Source organism: Talpa occidentalis, unplaced genomic scaffold (assembly GCF_014898055.3).
Source record: "Talpa occidentalis isolate TD23 unplaced genomic scaffold, MPIMG_talOcc4v2.1 talOcc4.2, whole genome shotgun sequence".
Taxonomy (NCBI): Eukaryota; Metazoa; Chordata; class Mammalia; order Eulipotyphla; family Talpidae; genus Talpa; species Talpa occidentalis.
In genome coordinates this window covers 88,515,923-88,532,469 of record NW_023602073.1, presented here as the reverse complement: position 1 = coordinate 88,532,469, position 16,547 = coordinate 88,515,923, and the positions used below count along the sequence as shown (strand labels likewise).

Sequence of the window (16,547 nt, the reverse complement as noted above, 5' to 3'; positions counted from 1 at the left end):
CTTTATTTTACAAACCACATCACAATCTTCAGCAAATTCTGTAACTTTAATATGAATGTATCTTGAATTCAGTATTTTCATTCCCTGACTCTACTCGCCTAATCTTTTACCTGGATCACTGTCCCTGAGGTCCCTACTTCAACTAACTTCTTCCTGTCTTTTCTCAGTTTCATGGTCAAAGGGAGTCTTAGAAAATATGAAGTGAAACAGTCTCACTCTCTGCTCACTTTCCTTTCAAGATTTCCAGTCACATGTAGAATAAGACACAATATCCTTAGCAAAACCTTTAAAGTCCCAGATAGACTGTCTTGTATCCCCAGTCTCTAGTCCCATCTCCTAATATTCTCTCCCCCTTGCATGTCAAGTTCTAGATACATTGATTTTGGTACTGTTCTTTGAACATAACTAGCATGTTCCTACATTAAGATGTTTGGATATTTACTTTTTGTGTTCCATTCTTTCTCCTCAATATGCATATAAGTTGTTCTAGCACTTCTTTAATGTTCTTTGTGTTTTTCTCAAATATTGCCTTCTCAAAGAGGCTTTCCTAGACTACCTATTTAGCATAGCAACCATTCTTGGCTATATTCTTGTTTTTTTTCCTTGATGTTTTCTTCAAAGTACTGAGCTACATGAGTCTATTTTTTGATTTGTCTGTCTCGTTGGGGAATTGAGCTCATTGAGGATAAGGACCTTGGTCATCTTTGTCACAGTCTTACCCCAGTGTCTCAAACATTATCTCATTGTACAGAATTGAGAAGTGCAATCAGTAAGTGAAGTAAACTTTTTGCATTGTTCTAAAAAGAAGAAAATAATTGGGGTGTACTTCAAGGAGGAAGTAAGGTTGAGGGAAGTTTTTTTTTTTAAGATTTATTTATATAAGAACCAAGGTACAGGCCAGATGTGCAGGAGAGTGAGAGGATTCACCAGAGACAGAGTGGGGAACAGAACAGGCAGACTGACTGAAATACACTGCTGAGGGGAGCATCCGGAGAGACAGGAGAGGTCTGCTGCACCATGTAGGGATCGAACCAGTACTTCAGAGGCTGTGGACAGCTTCACAGTGCGGCACTCAACTGCCTGCACCACCAGGGAGGCCCAGAATATTTTTTTTTAAATGATGAGCGCTGGTCCTCCCTGGTGGCGCAGCGGTTGAGCGCTGGGTTGCGAAGCTGCCCTCGGCCTCTGCGGCGCCGGTTTGATCCCCGGCTGCTCCCCGGCCACCAGAGGAGGGTCCCACATGGCGCGCAGACCTCTCCTGCCGCCCGCTGCTCCCCTCAGCAGTGTACTTCGGTCCTTCTGCCTGCTTTGCTCCCCACTCTGGCTCTGGTGAATTCTCTCACCCTCCCGTGCTTCTGACTGTACCCAGTGCATGTATAAAAAACAAACAAACAAACAAATAAATAAATAAAACATGCCTTAATAAAAAAAAAAAAATTAAAAAAAAAAATAAATGACGAGCGCTTTGATCATGTTTAAACTTCTTGATGAAAAAACTGTTTGATAGAGGGTCATATAGAATGGGTGATTGACATGTAACTTTCCTGAAGTTGCATGGTGAGAATGGGGCAAAGAGGGAGGAGTTTGTTTAGGACATACTTCCCAACTGGTTTGCCTCAGCACACTGATGGGCCTCAAATGAATGAGTTTTTCTACATGTTCCACAACATGAATGATTCTGAGAAGCTCTAAAATAGAGAAAGAGTAGGAACATATTTTTAAGGTCTTAAAAGGTGATATCAATATAAAAATTGTGGTGTAGGGATCAAGATGTACCCACCTAGATTTTTGGTAAAATAACAAGGACTCACTAGTCCATTGTTGTCCCTGTCTTTCTTTCTCCCTCCTTTGTTTTCAAGGATTTTGATCGAATGTTTGCTGTCTACCACCTTCTGCACTAGTCCCTGGAGGTCTACATCTTTAGGTCATAGCACAGTCCTCATCTTCTCTAGGAATCTGTTTTGAACCACCCAGACTTCGCCTATTCATGCTTCTTACCAGTTCATGCTCATACTATGTCTGTATATCCATAGCAGTTTCTCTCACATTGTAGTGAAATGATCAGTTGCTTTTCCTGTCTCCTCCACTTGTCCAGCACATCTTCCAGGACTATGCTTTGTCTTATTTGTCTTTATAACTTGGCCATCTATATTGGATCCTGGCATGGGTTTAGGCTCATTAAATAGCTGTTGATCTAAAACTATACCAAGGTGAATATGACACAGATTGCCACCAATTTGTCTGCTGGCTATTTGAGGAGACAGGTGTATAAATTAATAATTATGTCACAATGTGATAAGAACTATAAAAGTTATATAAAAAAGTAAGCTGGAGTCCAGTGGCAGGCACAGCTAGTGCTGATGAAGCAATGGAGTGGTCATTGCACTTTTTCCCTGGTGAATTGAGCAGAATTTATATTCATTTAGGAAAGGAAGAATATTGACTGCAGAGGCTTTAGATTGTTTGTAACGTTATAAAGCTCTTAGAAACTCTCAGATGGGAAGTTGCTATATAATAGTGAAATATTAACCTCAGAGCAGCAGCTGGCAAGCCTGGTTTTCATGTGCCTTAAGGCACATCATTGAATCTATTGACACCTAAAAAGTTGCCTTCTTGTGAAAAAAGGGTTTTTTTATGAATGTTGGCTCTTTTAATGTTTTTTTCATATTATCTTGCAAAGGGTGTTTTTCTTAGTAAAGGTCAGAATGATTAACTATGACAGTGAATGGGCCTAATAACAAAATGAATAAGCTCTTTACCTCCCCATGGTTAGGATTGTTAATTGTTATATATTGTCTTTGTTGAAAATAACTGCAACTGCTGTAAGTGCCTCATAATAATAAGCTGATCTGTCTTCACACTGGGCATATTGATTCATCTGAATTGAACCAATTCTTGGTGGAAAATGTTCCCTGAATATAATGTGGTGGCAACTTGGTTTGATGAAAACACATGTATTTGGAAGTTATAGCCACCTGTTTTAGAATGTCAACTTTGCCTCAAATAAGCTGGTAGTCTTGTGCGAGTGATAGAGTCTCTTAGGTTTGTTTTCTATCCTGTAGAGTTACACTGCTTGCAAAATTTAATATTTGGAGTTGTTTTGAGAATGAAATGAGGGAACATAGGAAGGACTAATATGATGTCTGGAAAATACTATGTTTAATAAATATATATTTATTATTTTCTTCTCCTATGTAAAAGACTGTTCTATTTGAAATTCTCCCAAATAAATATTTCAAACTTCTTTTAGATTTTACACTTTATAGTCTGTTGCCTTTATGCTCAACAGCCCTAACTGGGTACATACTATCATGTCAAACAAGTACCCAATAGGTGATTGCTCTCTACAGTCTCATTTCTTTCTTAATAATTTTTTAAAGATTAATTTATTTATACAAGAACTGGGGTACAGGCCAGAGGCACGGGAGGGTGAGAGGATTCACCAGAGACAGAGTGGGGAGAAGAACAGGCAGATGGACTGAAAGTACTGCTGAGGGGAGCATCCGGAGAGACAGGAGAGGTCTGCCGTGCCATGTGGGAATCTCCCTGGCCAGCCAGGAATTGAACCCGTGCTGCAGAGACTGCGGGCAGCTTCATAGAGCTGTGCTCAACCCGCTGCCCCACCGGGGAGGCCATCTTTCTTAATTATTAAGGTCCATTTTACAGATGAAAAAAATGAAATATAGAGAGGCTAATTTGTCTAAGGTTAAAGCTAGCAAATTTCAAGGTACTCATTCAGACCCTTGGAGCTGTGTTCCTAACAGCTGTCCCCTAAAATAAATCGCGTTTTTTCTCTTCTCTCCTCCTATCATGTTAAACTATGCATCATCAAATAAAGAGGATTATGTAGAGACAAGAAGATGGTATAGAGATACCATCTTTATGACTTGAAACCAGAGACAAGGGGCAAGATCAGAAAGGAAAAGACATCTTTGCTAGTAGAACAGTGAGATTAGAGATGCTCATGGGAAATCTCAGCTGGCAGAGATGGTTGTGATAGTCACTTTAATCTTAAAAGCTCTCTCATTGTAAAATGACTGGTATGGTTAAAATGGACTGGAGACAATTGTTTTGTTTTTTGGGTTTTTTTGGGCAGGTTACTAAGCACTGAGAATTGTTGTTTTCCTATTAAGTTAAATCACTGAGTTTGGGTATGATAGTACCTGTCTTGGTTCATCTGTGCCCAAGGGGGATATTTGGTCTAGAGTACTGGTCTGTGTTCTCTACACCTAGGTGTTTGGCTTAAGCTTTGAGCTTAGAGACTATTCTAGACAAATTAAGTTGGACAACTGAAATGTTTTATTCAGATGCTTGTTTTTTTCTCAGTTGAAAAAGGAATCAAAATTTAGAGTAGAAACTATTATTTACAGATGTTTATACTAGCAAGTCAAGAAGAAATCTACTGTTATCTTCTAACCCCTGCAACACAGTCAGGTTAGATGATTGTCCACAGGCAGCTGTTCTTGAGGAGACTCACTTTAAAGGGTCAGACTTGCAGGGCACATGCCTTCAGCTTCAACTCCAAACTCAAGAATTTGTCCCTTCATTGATACGTGATTAGATGTTATTCATCTCTTCAAGTTGTGGCTTGAATTTTGTAGCTGGAAAGGATGAGTGAATGTATTTTAACACTCAAAGTTAAGGACCTTTGTATTGGCGGCACAGAAGTTTATGCAAAATGGCAAATTAACAAACTGCTGATTTTCCCTAATTTTCATTTTTACCTTTCTACATTATCCTCTCTGCTCCTTAATCTCTCCTCTGAGCAGCAAGAGCTGCTTGTGAATAGAAGTGGGGTCCTACGAGCCTGTAGCATTTGTATATACTTGGAAAAATTTTGGATTGAATGAAATTGAAACTGGGTGTGTGTCTGTCTGTCTGTCTATCTATCTACCTGTGGATAAAACTTCCTTTTGCAACTGCCATCCTGGTTGTTCTTCCTCTGCTTCTACCAGTTATCATCAACAAAGGATTACAATGTGCTAGGGCTTATTACAATTCTAAGAGAGAGGAATTAAATTTCCATTTACAGATGAAAAGGCTGCATTTTAGAAACATTAAATAACTTGCCCAAAGTCACATAGATAGCAAGAGTTGAGGCCAAAAGCCTAAATTTCATGTGCACAAAACTGTCAACTATTGAGTGCTTTTACCAGCTCTCCTTTTCTTCCGTTTTGTCAATACAAAGTTGATTGTTACAAGGTGTTTTGAAGAACTTGCCAAATAAATAAATCTTGGAAAATGATGTTTTATTTCTACAACTAGGGAATTAATTTCAAGTATCACTGACTAAATATCTCTTAGATTAATCATGAAAACAGTACAATTAAATTTTTATGTTGTTTACTGAACAAATGTCCACTTTCATGAATGAAAACACTGTTTCCCCCCCTTAGTTTCAGCCGGAGTTAACAGAATGTTGGTGAATGGGAAGTGTGTGAGCAGCAGTATTGGGTGGGCATTTTCATGTGCTGAAGTAAATTTGCCAACAGTAGGCATGAGTGTTTACTTCTCTGGCTACATTTCCACTTCTCGGTCTAATGGTGTTTAAAAGGAAATATTTCTGTATTTTTTTTAAATTTTTTTTTAAGATTTATTTTATTTATTTAAGAACTGGGGTACAGGCCAGATGCGTGGGAGGGTGAGAGGATTCACCAGAGACAGAGTGGGGAACAGAACTGGCAGACTGATAAAATACACTGCAGAGGGGAGCAGCAGGCAAGACAGGAGAGGTCTGCTCGCCATGTGAGATACTCCGAGGCCGGCTAGGATCGAACCCGTGCAGCAGAGGCTGCGGACAGCTTCACAGCACTGTGCTCAACAGCCTGCACCACCAGGGAGGCCCTGTATTTTTTTGTTTGTTTGTTTTATCACCGATTGAATAACAACATGTCCTCACCCTCTTCCTTGGTCTAGGCTTCCTACTCCTCCTGTACAGGTTGGGAGTAAATACAATGACATGGAAATACAGTGACTGTTTCCAACTTTGTTATTAATCTAAGAAATACTGAAGTGAAAGACAGAAAAATAGTGTAGTACTTTGAGTAGAGTAAGATCTGTTTGTTTAACATAACTAGCATTTCTATAAACTGAATTTCATGAGTTATTTTTGCTGGCAATGACTCACAATAAAAAAAAGTCCTAGGAGGAGACTTTAAAGAGTGTAAGTAAGCAAGTGTCCTTATAAGTTACATTTTAAAATGAGAGAAAATTGATTTGATTGAATCTGTGGGGTCTTTATATTGTTTTTGTTTATGCTGATTCAGAGCTTTTGTTTTTGAATCTTACGTAATTTGAGCTTTCAATAATAAAGGATATTCCAGTTGTAGATACCAAAACAAGTTTATTTTAGAAACTAAAGACCAAGTTATAAGAAAACCATTGAAATCAATTGGTCTATGTTCTCTATACTAGGTTATTCAGAAGGGAGGGTCAAAGTTCTGAAAGGATCTCAGTAATTGTTTATTCAGAGATTTTTGTTTTAGAGGACAAAGATGTCTTTGATTCAACCTATGGTAACAAGTTTTGGTTTAAAAACCTATATTATGATCACTTGCATTGGATGAATTATATTAGTTATAGGAAAAATGTATCTGATTTTCTTTACAGTTAATGGTGTGTGAAAACTCTCTTTAAGAATATTAATTTGATGATTTTTTTTATGTTTCTAAGATTAAATATTGGCTCCACAGCGTGGAACAATTGTGATTTCAGTTTTATCTTAGTTCCACAAATACTTAGTTAGAAAGGCAAAAAAACCACATTCAGCAGGTTGAAGAGAATGTGTAGTGTCCAATTGAGGAGAAGAATAACAAGTCTCTCCCTGCCCTGTGGGAACTAATATTTCTGCCCTTTAAAGTCATCAAAGCAAAATTCAAAAGCTTAATTTTTCCTATAGTCTGGTCTTTTTTTGCTTTGTTTAATTTCCCCCCTCTTTATCATACAGGGTTGTAATAAGAATGCAATTCAAAAATGTGTGGGTGAAAGTTTTTTGAAGATTATGAAACACTGTACAATTGCACATTTATTACAGAAAACCCAAATTTAAAATATAACATCTCACTCTAAAATCCTCTTAGCAATTTAAAAGAAATTTTTGTAATTCTAATTCTTTTCAGTTCTTTTTTTCCCCCCTGCAAGTCTAAGTATTTGGCCTTAGTACAATTACCAATAAGTAATTTTTGAGTAAGTTATCTCTAAAGAGATGGAAGTAGCTCACTGGTGGGAAGCAGATTTCTATTAATTTTCATGCAGCTCTTCTCAATTGAATGCTATGATGCTGCTAAATCCTGCCTCAGGAAGGAGAGAGCACTGTGATTGATTAGTAATGTCTGCAAAGGTATTGAGAAAGGTGTGGATTGTGACATGCTGATCTTGTTATTGTTCTCCTTAAATTAATACAAGAGGAAATTCAAAATCTTTAGAAGAGCCTGTCTAGCGTTGGAAATGAGTGTACTCTGTATTGCACCTCAGAGATTTATACTTTTCCTATCTCTGTTACTCAGGGTTAAAAAGTCTTTCCTAACAAACTTGATTCCTCACATCACATAGATCTGCAAATACTTCACTTCACAGAATGTAGCCTCCAATGACCTATTATTCTTCTAAAGAAACTGAATACATCTGAAATAGAATTCCAGACATTTTTAAGCAGACTTATTTTAATGTAAATTTAATTTGCAGTTGAAATGTAATATACCAAATATTGGACGAAAAGTTTCCTAAGAAAAATGTTGTTCTTTAGGTTATTATCTAAATCATAGATGTCCTGTCATTTAACCACTAAAGAACAGTGCATCTTAGTAAGTAGGATCTTTAGTTGAGGGCCAGACTTCCAGTTAATTCAGTTTTGCGAGAAACACCATTTATGATGATGATATGAACTTTGCTGCTGGACTATCAGCAAGTGATCTGCTCCTACCTTTCAACCTATCTTCCTCTGAAAAAGGAAAAAGCTTCAGTTCTCTCACTTTTGTGTTTTCTTCTTTTCTCTTTGGATGTCTTGTACACTTCCTTCTGTCTTCTTAAACAGCTTAGAGTCTAGAGTGATCCCTTTGCAAGTCAATATTCTGTGAACCTCTTTCCATTCATGTCTATTTATGGGTACCATACCTACCCCCTCCACCACTCCCCACCCGCCAGCTTTTTGCACAGAATCACTTAGTGCAAAGGTAAATAAATATCAAACCAGAATTTTTTTTAAAATAATGAAACTCAGTGAAGCTTTTAAAACAATATCCTTTAAAGTAATTTAGTCAAGATCACTCTTTTACAGGGGAGGTTTCAGTCACTCAAGTGCTATTTCAGATTCTTTGTTTGTCCCAAACTGCAAATTACTTTTTTAATTGTTCATGGAGTGTAAATAAAATGATAATCTTTTCCCACCAGATGTGCTGGATAGGCATGAGGGCACAGTCATTTTTCTAACCAATATTTTCATCAAGAACCTATTCAGACTCTTAGAATTACTTCCTACTTCCAGCTTAATTGAACTGTGAAACATTGCCAGTGACAGGTTTGTGTCCTTAAGTGCTCTTAGCGGCCTGGGGACTAGAATGTTTGGAGTATTACAACGAACCTTAAATTGTGACTTGATCTTGTGTTGAAAGACAGAAACTACATTTACATTTTGTAACCAGGGGCTTCTGATTTACACTTTTGAGTAAGAGTCTGGATAGATGTGTTGATGTCCCGATAGTATAGTACTTTACCAGACTTTTTCTGTTCAAATGCCTACAGTGCTATAATTTCTACAGGAACAGTTACTTAGAAATTGTGCAAGTGGAGTTTGGAGATAGCTTTCTTTTTTTCTTTATTTTCTCCTCCTACTCTATGGAATATAGAGTAAAACATTTACAATATAATTTACAATATAAAGAAATTTTAAAAAAATTACAAAAAAATTACAATATAAAGAAATTAAAAAAAAAAACAGTGGAAAATCACAGTGTTTGTGTCTTCTGTAGGAGCGAATAGGAGATTATGTTGCATAATGGGATAATGACTTGTAATGTACTGGGGTCTGGAGTCTTTTAGGAGTGTGCCTTTCTTTGTTCTTCTGGGAACACATATTTCTTATGTGTAAAATGAGAGGGATTCAGATGATCTCTGAGATCCTCACCATTCCTAAAATGATAGGAGTCTGTGAAAGCTGATATAATGGAATTCTTGTAATGTCTCCTCTGATGGTAAATAGACACCTGCATGAAAAATTGCCTAAAACAATGAATGTTAAATACATTTATCCATCTACCTTGGGTCCTAGACTTAGCACCAATGTGACCTGAACTGAAGTTTTCAGAGAACTCCTCAGAAAAGCCCCTAAAAGATGCGATACGGCATCTAAGGGCTTCTTAATTTGAGATCTTTGTCAAAAAGGAGAGACATGAGTTCCTTACCAACGTCATTATTGACAAGAACAAGGTAATCTTACTGTAAATGCTGGGTCCTAATGAAAGGGAACCGTTAATCAAATGAAATCTTTCCTGTTTCCTGCTAAAAGAGTCACAGGTCTGGTGCAGTAAATAATGCAAAGTAAATGTAAACAGCAAGTTTTGCCTCTCTAAAGCCTACCTAGATGAGATTACCTAAAGGAGGTTACCTTTTAACAAGGCCAGACAGCCGCCAGGCTGATTGATCTCCCAGGGCATCCTTGAATACATGTCTTTTGTCACAAACTTTTGTGCTTACTGATCGATGCTATCCATGTAGGATGGTTATGTATAAAAGAAACCCTTTGTCCCCAGATTGGTGCTCAGACCTTATGGTACTACCCAGGTCTGGAACCTCATGCATGAGTAATAAAGCTTTCCTGACCTCACCATTCCTGAAGTACCGCTAGTTCTTTCCCTGTCTGGGTAAAAAACTAGAATTTATTTTTGCAACACTGCTGCCTGTCACTACAGATGCCAATGAACAGACAGGAATTCAATCTATAAAAATCGCTTTTATATAGATAGCTGGTCAGTGATCTGAGAATGGTGGTCATATCACCTTGAAGAAACTGGTTTAACATTTCAACTCTAGCTGGCTGTTTTATAGTGAGTTAAAAAAAATTAGTCATAATGTAATAGGATGGTCTCCAGGAAAGGGGGAGGTTACAGGTTTCCTGCCCCACCTAAACGGAGGGTAGAACTGAGCAGAGAGAGAAGCAGCTACGTAGGAGACTGAGGAAGAAAGGAAGCAGGATGGAGAGCCAGAAGGAGACCTGGAGGAGGCACATGGAGCCGAGAGACATGTGAAGAAACTACACCTGCCCTTTGGTCGTGGACTGGGTGACACAGATGTGGGTGAGAGACCGGTGGGGAGGTGACAATGTCAGTTTTTGTCTTGATTTTGTTTTTGCTCTTTTCCTTCCAGACTTGTCTGGTTGTTTCTGATCCTTTTCTGTGGGTTCCTGCTGAAAGATGGTTTAGACTTGTGACAGGCTTTGGGGCCTTGCTCTGGGCCAATCCTGCTCGGGTGGACTTTTACCCACAGGGGACGGGTAACTTTGGGTGCTTGATTTAGAAACTATATTCTTTGTCTTTCCCGTATTGTTTCCTAATTATATTAAAGTTCCTTCTCATTAAAGTCTCATATGTTTTGTGTTGATGCGGTGGATGGCAGAACCTATTTAGAGCAGGCAGTTTTGCGGGTCTGGGCTTCCCCTCTCACTTCCCTGTAACAATAAGTGAGTCAGTTTTTCAGAACAACCATTCACTGCTGATGTTAACAGTATTAATGACCTTCAGTCCCCAGAGTTTGTTCTCAGCCTACTGGTTATCTTGACCTTGGTATATTCTGGCCTGCTGAGCTTGGTTCATTTCTCATGGCATCAATGTCCAGCACTCATTTGGATATCATGGGGGCAGATATCTCTGTTCAAAGCAAGAATTTTAGTTTAAAGAAAACAGATCATTAGTCATATAGTGTGTACATGTAGCCTCTGCTATGGGTGTACTTGCAGATTCCTGTATTAGGTCTGGTGCCCTTCCCCTCCTCCCAGCCCCCGTCAGTAATTAAAAGACATGTGCTTTCCAGAGACTGAGGTTAAACCTAAGAGAAATAGGGCTTACGGATAGAAAGGGGAGGGATAGCACCAATAATTATTTAGCATCTTTTATATTCTAAGTTCTTAGATAATAGTAACTAATTATGATTAGGCAATCATTTTACTAAATGATTTATGTGGATTATTTAATTTCATTTACCACGACATAGCTATAAAGGAAATGCTATTATTTTCTCCAATTGGAAGAAATGATACTGTAAGAACTGATACTGTGTACTGAATAAAAGATATTATAAGCTTAAGTGACTTCATTATATTTAAAATGAAGATATCCGATCCAATGTTCTTAACCACTGGGTCAGCTTACTTGTGATAGCTTAATTATTTCCCATAAAGACTCTTTCTGGGGTAGATGTCTTTATCCCCCTTTTTAAAATTAGAAAAATGAGACTCAAAGAATTTAGGTAGCTTAACTTCTGTTATTTTCTCATTTAACTTATTCTATTGTGTTTTTAAAATGGTGACATATATTTTTTAATATTTTATTTTATATAATTCTTACCTTATTTTTCATTTTTGCACAATGTATGCATTTTCATTTTGGTTATATTCCCCATGCAATTGCACCCCCCTTGTTTTGGCCCTAATGGTGATATTGATCAATAAATACATTTCCATCCTCATTAATAAGTAGTAATCCACTACTAGAAGCATAGTATGCTAGTTTATATCTGTCAGTTTCATTAACTAGAGGGCAAATTTGTATTACTAAATGCAGGAAGAAATTTTGCCTCTAACTCAACATGCCTAAGGTCCTCACCTTAGGGTCTTTGTGCTTGTTCCCTGTAACTGGAATACTATTCTCAGATCTACCCGCTTAACTCCTGTTCCTTAGATCATTAATGAAAAGTAACCTCAAGAGCTACTTGAGGCTTTTCTTAACAGCTTATGTAACTTTGGAATCTCACCAAAACTCTCTATATCTCTTCCTCCTTTATTTTTCTATACAATACTATATACTATGCTACCTATGCTTTATAGTTTAGTATTTCTCTATAGTATAGTATAATCATCTAATCTTCTAAATGACTTTAGTAATTTGTACTTCATGTATTGCTTGTCTCTCTCCATTAAGATATTAACTGCACAAAGCCAGGGGTTTTTGTTTATGTTATTCATCTTTGTAACCCCAGTGTCTAGAACAGAGCCTGGCACATTGTAGGTGCTTAATATGTATTTGTTGAGTAAATAAATAATTGGTTGACTGAATAAAATAATCTGGGATTTAAAAAGACAGTCCAGAAGAGAAATGTAATTCTAAACTTTATTTCTGTTAAATGTAATTCCAAACTTCATTTCTGTTCCTCCGAGTACTTTAAAGAGGGTTTGATTTGTTACCTTCATCTGCATTTATTTTTAATTTTTTTTAATATTGGATTACAACTATATATAGGTTTCAAGTGTAGAGCATTGCAGTTTGATATATGTATATATTACATTATGATCTCTTCCAGTCTAGTTTCCTTCCACCAGTATACAAATGACATTTTTGCCTGTTTTACTTGTCCACTACCCCTACCCCAATCACCTTTCCTCTCTGGTAAATACCATCCTTTTAGCAGAATCTAAGGGTTTGTTTTTGTTTTGTTTCATTTTTTTGCTACTTATTTTAAATCCCTTGTCTTCTTCCACCTCTCCCACTCCTCAGCAGCTAAGCTGAGCCTTTTTTTCTCCTAACTCCTATTCTCAATGGTTTTTGCAAAATTCTTCTGCAATGCCCATATACATGGGCTTTTGTCCTTCAGTCCTCCGTCCCTTCCTGCATCATTTCTATACCAATGGTGCCCAAAGATTCCTTTGTCCTCACCCTCTTTGTGGCCCCCAAGATTATGTGAACACTCTCTGCCCCACTATATCTTTCCCTTCTTGTGATGTCATGATTGGAATGCTAACACTTTGAGTATCAGTAAATAAGGGAAAATATGTTATTTTGGAAAAAATGTTCTATTTAAAAATATTGCATATAAAGATGATTGTTAATCATCAGCTTTTCCTTATTTACAGGAACACAACTATTAGAGAAAACTGGAAGTTTTATGGGAGCCTATTGAAGACTCATATTAACGACATCACAGGAAGGGATGACAGGTACATTTCCTAATCAATTATTAGATTGACATCAGTCACATAGGCACTCAATTTTGAGAGCCCAGTATAATATAGCCATGTTCTTACAAATTTGATTTGCAGTTAAAAAACATTATTAAATTTTTTGCAGTAGAGACCATCTATATCAATTAAAGTCACCAACCTTCCTATCTTTGTGTTCCACCTGATTTTCACCATTTTGTGAGAATAGAGAAAATGGTTTATTTCTTCCATCAGCAGATCCCCCTTCTTACAATTAGTATGCTTTATATAAATATTATGGGTTTTTTGTGGCAAATGTAGTATTAGATATTTTCTTGGCTTTTTAATGATTAAGTTCAGTCTCCAAATTGGTCTTGGATTAAGTGTGTGCAGCTATATAAAATATAACTTTGGTGGTACCTATTCCTTTGGAATAGGAAAAGACATCTTCAATATTATCAGTTTAAATAACATGTTTAAAAAAGCTTATTATTTCTGGAAAATGAAACAGTTAACAATTAGATGGTTCAGATTTTTCTCCTGACAGTATTCTAGGCATGAAATTTCTTCTGTGATAAGACATGGACTGAGGCTTGGCTATGCATTAGTGAGTGTAAGCATACACTGCATGGGAGCAAAAGACACTCCTCCCACCACTTACCCTTCCCCCCAAAGTCAACAAAAGATGCTGTTGATGCCTCACATAAATCCCTTTATTGGAGAGGTAAAACCATGTTCCAGTTGCTGTGAGTGTTTTCCAATGAAGAACCCAGTCCTCTTTCTTCCAGGTGCAAAACATTGTGCAAAACATTTCTTCCAGCTTTCATATCCTGTAGCTCTGATCGTGCTTTTCTTCTCCCTCTGGATCACCTTCACTTCCTTCTTCAGCAAGTCTCATACAAGTATCACCGACTGATGCTCTGATTCTAGGGACTCTAACCCTGGATAGCAATTCTTTTTAACTTTTTTTTTTTTTTTAACCTTATCCAGTCTTACCTCATTGTCCCAAGGATCAGATCACACTGCGAATGAGAAAATTTCCTGTTTTCTTTCTGCTCTTTTGAAATCCAAAGAAGTGGAAACTCATCCTGAGAAGTTTATTTTATGTTTTGGTCTCAATTCAGGACAAATCAATCATTCTTCTTATAGAATTGTTGTTCTCAATCTTTAACTTCCATCAGTTAATTCGAAACATTTTTCCTATTCTAACATTCTCCTTCCAATTTCGTCATCGGTACTTTCTAGGCTGGGGGTGTAGAGTATCAGGAATACCTAGTAGGACTGAACCAGTCCAATTTTAATCCCTAGGAAGTGAATGGCAGGGAACTTGAGGCTGCCACAAAAATCTATTTCTGAGAAATCCGTGTTTATGCCCCATGTTGCAAAAGAGAAATTAATCCAGAGTGATTCAGTTCCTCCTTCCAAATCTTGAACAAATATGTTGGCAGAACACTAATTACATATAGAATACTGATAACAGATGAGTTGGGGAATTCAGTTCCTAGGCTTTCAGCTGTGATACAGGGGAGAGTCTAGTAGAGAATGGAGAGACAGTGGCTTGGAGGACTTGGAGAGAAGGGAATGCTAGTTGCAAAAGAAAACAATATTCAATAAAACCTATTCAGTACATTGTACCAAGTGTAAATTCATCTGCTTCCAGGATCTTGAATGAGGGAATTGTTTGGCATGTCAAATATATACCTAATTTAAGTTGGCATTAATATTTGATATTAGTTCTAACTTAATGAAAATATCAAAATATAAATAAAAACAAGCCCAAGGTTAGTTTAAGGTATAAAACTAATTTTTCATAAAGAAAGGAAAATTATATACTTTTATAAGGTATTATATGTTTATAAAAAAGATGCATATTTTTAAAATATTGGAGAAATAGATGACTGAGATTGATTTTGAATTTGACTCACAGAAAGAAATTTATAAGAAAAAGAAAGTTTATTTGTCAGAGCTATATGTTTAGATGTGAATGGAGATGAGGTAGGGCTCCTAGAAATGTGAATTCTGAAAACACACAAAACTAAACAACAAATTAGCAAAAGTGAGAAACATAAAACAGAAATTCTTGTTTTATTTTTAATGAATTATGAGTATATTTTGAATTTGATACATTTCAGCAAGAGAAGAAAATTAAATCTTTCATTTAACAAATGTTCACTAAGTAATAATTTTTACTATCTATATTGTATCTTAATGATATCACCCAAAATGTAGTTTATTTCATGGCATCCTATTATCATCAGTTTCAAATGTCCTTGGTCTCTTTTGACTATTAAACAATATATTCAACTATGTGGGTGCAAATATTTCAAAGTCCAGGTCACTGAACATAATTGTTCTTGATATGACTCTTCAGCTGGCTATTTTGTTCTGATTGTTGTTATGTTTTTACTTGTTCAAAGCATATGTGTATTTTTATTTTAAAAAATACTGTGTAGATACCTTACAAATGTTTTTAGTAATCTATATTTCAAAGTGAGTATATGAAAAGACCTTTTGAAGCAATTTTTGATAACATAAAAAGCTTTAATCTGCTCATACTTCCTATTCCACTAGTTTCATTTATGGACATTCATCCCAGAAAATAATTCTAAAATACAAAATAAGTTTTACACTAATACATGCACTGTTACATTATGTGTATAATAGTGATGAACTGGATACACCAATTATTCAATGTGTACCTAAAAATACATGAAACAATTTTGAATAAAGAAGAAATAGCAGTCATTATATCTCAACAGAACAATTGAATCCTGTTAGGGAATCATCTGAGAAAAGCTTTTATTTGTTTGTTAATAATGAAGTAACATTGCATTATAACATTATGTAAATTTCAGCTGTATGTCATTGAGAAGCAGCATGTGTACATACTACATTAAGTTCACTGCTATTGGTTCAAAGCTATCCTTTACCATACCATTTCCCCTTTTTTCAGTTTACCTATCTTTATCCCTTCCCTTCTGTTAAGAGGAATTGGTTTTATAGTCCAAAAGTTTATTTTTGTGTTACTTAGTTTACCTGCTTGTTTTTTACCAAATGTGAGTGAAATCATATGGCATTTGTCTTTCTCTGTTTAGCTTATTTCATTTGGCTTAGGGCCCTTTGGATGATTATGTTACTGCAACTGGAAGGGGTTCATATTTTTTTTTTTCACAGCTAAATAGTTTTCCATGTGTTCGTTCATGTGTGTGTGTGTGTGTACACATCTTCTTTATCCAGTCATCAATTGATGGACACTTAGGTTGTTTCCAGTTCTTGGCTATTACAAATAGTGCTTCCAGGAATATTTGGGGGCCTCCCTGGTAGTGCAAGGGGTTAAGCACCGTACTATGAAGCAATCCGCGGCCTCTGCAGCACGAGTTTGATCACATGCTGGCCAGGGAGCAACCCACATGGCACAGCAGAC

The 16,547-nt window shown here is 36.6% G+C and overlaps 1 long non-coding RNA gene across 2 annotated transcripts in view; it reads left to right on the top strand.

Annotated features, from left to right (window-relative positions):
- Window positions 1-16,547, top strand: part of LOC129146479 (uncharacterized) — a 191,042-nt gene that overhangs the window by 95,047 nt on the left and 79,448 nt on the right. For both annotated transcript variants that reach the window (XR_008553259.1, XR_008553260.1), the window contains exon 3: window positions 13,058-13,141. This is a non-coding gene — a long non-coding RNA (uncharacterized LOC129146479). The remainder of the gene's footprint in view (window positions 1-13,057; window positions 13,142-16,547) is intronic.